A 4,683-nucleotide genomic window follows, 5' to 3' on the forward strand; every position below is an offset into this window, starting at 1 on the left:
CGATCTTTATTTTCAGTGCTGTTTATAAGTTCCAAAGGCTGCAATCCTTTGTGAGCGCTTATTAGGGAGTAAGAACTATTGAACTCAGTTGGGCTTACTCTCGAGTAAACACGCACAGGTCAGAGGTGTGCTGATATTCTATGGTGCACTTGGAATGCTGTGTCCCCTCACTTAAAAAAGGATTTTGCAGAGCCGTCTGGAAACCTATTGGATCCATCACCCCATCTCTGCAGAGGAGAAAACTAGACCAATTCGTGGAGGAGGAGGCTATTAATGATGGCCATGATGGATATGCTCTGTCTCCACATTGGGAGGCAGCAATGCTTCTGAATACCAGTTGCTCCCCTCCAGGATGCGGGAGTGCTCTTGTGCTTGGGTCCTGCTTCCCAGTTTCCCACGGGCATTTGGTTGAACACTGTGAATATAATGCTAGACTAAATGGACCACTGGCCTGGTCCATCATCCTATTCGATTTTTGCATGAGACCCTGTGAGGCAGAAGGAAGAAGCCAATAGTTGGCTCTAAAAGGGGTTGGGGTGAGAACTGCTCTCCAAGTGCAACTATCCAGGCAATCTGTAGTAGTGATGGAGACAAAGGCTGTATCAGCCCCCTTTGACTGGGTTTCTTTCCTTAATACACTACCTATTCTTTAAGGTTTTCATTAATTTTTTTATAACGTGACATTAAATTAGGAGACTGAAGCAAGCTGCTGCTATCCTAAACACACTTAACCAAAGAATAAACACATTGAGTTCAGGCAGACTTACTTCTGAGTAAAGCTTGAGGTATCACTATTAATCATACAAAAAGCCTAATAAGATTAAGGGTTCCATAATTTAGGTATAAACATAGGTGCCTTTTACAGTAACAAGAAGTGTTTTTTACAGCCTGCTGTCTTGTAACATAACAACCAGGTATGAGATGTAGCAATAGTGGAAGCAAATTCATTTGAAACCTCAATCTGCAGGCTACACTTGCTTTTGTTTTAAAAGTGCCAAATTATTTTGGCACAAATTACATCCTACTAAATTTAGTTCAGTTGGTTATATAACAGTCAGAACCATTTATAAGAATATAATTGTCACTAAATAGTTTTTAGAAGTTTGAAAATTATTTTATTTTTCTTTAAAAAAAATGGTTTACTGTATGAATTTTTGGTTTTTTGACCGCTAGGTGGCAGGAACTGGTTTATATCAGACTGTTGTAGTGCACAGCAGACTTCTCCAGTGAGGAAGTGCTATAAAAGGTAAAGGTAAAGGTACCCCTGCCCGTACGGGCCAGTCTTGACAGACTCTGGGGTTGTGCGCCCATCTCACTTAAGAGGCCAGGGGCCAGCGCTGTCCGGAGACACTTCCGGGTCACGTGGCCAGCGTGACATCGCTGCTCTGGCGAGCCAGAGCCGCACACGGAAACGCCGTTTACCTTCCCGCTGGTAAGCGGTCCCTATTTATCTACTTGCACCCGCAGGGATTCGAACCGCCGACCTTTCGATCAGCAAGTCCTAGGCGCTGAGGCTTTAACCCACAGCGCCACCTGCGTCCCTAAGGAAGTGCTATACTGTACTGTAAAACAAACTTCTCAGCTCACTTTTATTCATAAAGAACAAAATACCCTATGTTGAATTCCCTGGGTCCATATATATATATATAATCAAGTAGAAACTGAAGGTTGTCTGATATTTGCTGCAGCACAGACTGAATACCAAATAGGCATGCCATGAAATTGGCAACAGTGGAGAGGAACAATCCTCATAATTGGGGCACTATGAGGACAGTGCATCTGAGGATAGGCATCAGAGCATAGGTGAATAAATGAGCTATGCCTCTGATTTCCAGAGTACATGGAAGAACTGACATTAGATCCCTGGGACGGGGAATATAAAGGGCTTTCTTTCTAAGGAATACTGTAGCAGGACATCTTACAGTAGCTTCACTCATGGAGGAGAATACTACTACTGTATATTATTTGACTTGTGTAAATGCAAGCTTCTGACATCACGTGAAGCTCATAAATGTTTAAAGTCAGCCTAGGAGAGATAATTCTTTCTTTATGAGAGTTTATATACATTCCACTCCTGAACTGTTACAACTGGTTACAACAAGGAAACTAACCACTGTTGCAGCAGCATCACAAGGAGTTCTGCTGTGAAACCTGTGCAGTACAGAATCCTACTGTGCTATTGTAACACCACAGAGAGGTCAGGACAGGAGCCAATGAAACACATTTACACTACAGCAGCTGTGGGTGGGTGTGGCTTGGCCACACTGGAACGGAGTAGGTGGTTTTCCACAATAAATCATTGGGTGGGGAAAAGAAATATTCTGCTTCTCCCCTCTAGTTAAGGGCTTCTCTGGGTTAGATCAGTAGTTTTGATATCAGTTTTTAGTGCTCATATTTTGTCTGTCCTCATTAATTGTAAGTTTGTGTTTCAAATTACTCATCTGTTTAGACAAAAAAAGTTTTAAAGGTAAAATCTATCTTTGTCCTAGTGTCATTGTTAAAGGTGATTTCCCCCCTAATTTCATGAAAGTATTTTTTGTACTAAAACAGTTGACCTTACGGCAGCATAGTGTGAAACTGCAGTCATATATCTATTTTCAGCATACCAAATACAACACGCACCTCCAGATTTATCACACTGAGAATCTGTCAGACTTGGAAACTGCAGTGTGAAGTGTACCAATATTATGATTTTATTTTATTTGTAACTGGAGCTCTTGAGTGAAGCTAGACACCCCAAGGGCAACCTTTTGTTATTGTGCTTTGTGTGGATGGAAAAGCATAATTTGCATATGGTAATAAGAAACACACCAATTTATGCAGCCATCCTAAAGGGAGTCTCTTAAAATATACAGCTCTGAAAACACTGTAGATTATGCCAAGAAAAGAAACCCTTGACTTTCTTAACATTCAGCTGTCCTCTTTGGTCCTGACCAAAAGAAGAAGAAAATCATTGCATTCTATGTAATTGTTTCTTTCATATTTTTTTGACGTTAATGAACTGGAATTGAAAGTATGTGCTTAGAGAAAACAAAGCCATTTGTATTAGGAATAACATGTTGCTGTCACACTGTCAGAAAAGAGGAAGAACATTGCCACTATCATAAAGGAATTTGGAAGCTCCACTTTCACATCAATGTTTTCTCAACCGAAACTCATTGCTGGCTATGAATCACAGAAATTACTCAAAAGTCAAGTTGCTGCCAAGGGAGATTAGCGGAATGGATGCAAAAATAGTATTATTTAGGGAAACCTTTTAGGGCCAAACAGGGCCAATTCATTGGTGAAATAACATTTTTAGACTATTGCTACACAGACATACCCCAAATTCCCAGTGGTGAGAACTGCAGGGGTACAATGTGCATCCAGATGTCTTTCTTAGGGAGAGCAAATAACTGCCCCCTGAGTCTATGCCTCTTTGAGTATGTTCACCCCTGCCACCCACCCAAACTGCAGTCTCAGTTCACACAGAAACAGCTGGATGACATCATCCCGCACAGGGAGGCGAAATGAGGACATGTCCCCTTCTAGAAGGAATCTGTGGCCATTTCCTTAAGTTAGGCAAAGGCCATTGATTCTGTCAACAAAAGCAAATCTTCCAGGTAACACTTGTCCAATTGTCTGTCCCACTCTAACAGCCATATGTGTGTGGCTGTTAGAGACCCACAGCTGCTAGAGTGGGTTAAACTACTGTAGTTGGACAAGTGCAACACACACAACCAGGATTCAGATCACCCTCCAACCCGTAACTATAGTTTTTTAGGCCAGGCTGTGAGGATTACAATGCACAATCTGCACTGGGAATCACTAGAATATTATTATTTTTGGGGGGGAAATGTATCAATGTTGTTGGTTAGCAAAAAAATAGAAGTGTGTCATCACAAACTTTATGTTTCATTATTCCTTCTAAGCAGAACTGTGTGATGGGTATGGTAGAGATGGTTCACGGTTACAGCAGTGTGTCTGGTATGAAATGTAGAGCAGGCCTCTGGACAGCACTGGGAGATTGAAGTTAGTCCCTATTCCCCTCTTCGAGTTCAAAGCATTGGTCTTTGTAAAAAAAAAAATACCCAACTCCCTCTAGTAAGAAACTGAACAAAACAGAGGTCACATCCACAGCATATATTTAAAGCACTCTTATACCACTATAACCAGGGGTCAGCAAACTGTTTCAGCAGGTCCATGTCCCTCAGACCTTGTGGGGGGCTGGACTATATTTTGGAAAAAAAATATGAACAAATTCCTATGCCCCACAAGTAACCCAGAGATCCATTTTAAATAAAAGCACACATTCTACTCATGTAAAAACACCAGGCAGGCCCCACAAATAATCCAGAGATGCATTTTAAATAAAAAGACACATTCTACTCCTGGAAAAACACGCTGATTCCCGGACCATCCGCGGGCCAGATTTAGACGGCAATTGGGCCGGATCCAGCCCCCGGGCCTTAGCTTGCCTACTCATGGCTATAACAATCATGACTTCCTCCTCTAGCACAAATCATGGGAACTGTAATTTGTTAAGAGAGTCATTAGGAAAATCCTTCACAGAGCTACAATTCCCAGCACTGTGCAGTTCCCATAATTCTTTGGGGGAAGTCAACATTCACACCATACCTTTAAAGCACTATTATACCACTTTAAACAGCCATGGCTTTCCCCAATGCAGTCTGGGAGCTGTAT

General features: G+C 41.8%; 1 long non-coding RNA gene across 1 annotated transcript; it reads right to left on the reverse strand.

Moving 5' to 3' along the window:
* Window positions 1-1,130: 1,130 nt before the first annotated feature.
* On the reverse strand, window positions 1,131-4,196 carry LOC307224819. Its single transcript, XR_013842766.1, has 2 exons — window positions 1,534-4,196; window positions 1,131-1,218 (listed from the first exon to the last, which is right to left on the reverse strand). It is a non-coding gene; the product is annotated as an uncharacterized lncRNA (long non-coding RNA).
* Window positions 4,197-4,683: the final 487 nt, after the last annotated feature.

The sequence above is a fragment of the Podarcis cretensis genome (assembly GCF_951804945.1).
Source record: "Podarcis cretensis genome assembly, chromosome: 10".
Lineage (NCBI taxonomy): Eukaryota > Metazoa > Chordata > Lepidosauria > Squamata > Lacertidae > Podarcis > Podarcis cretensis.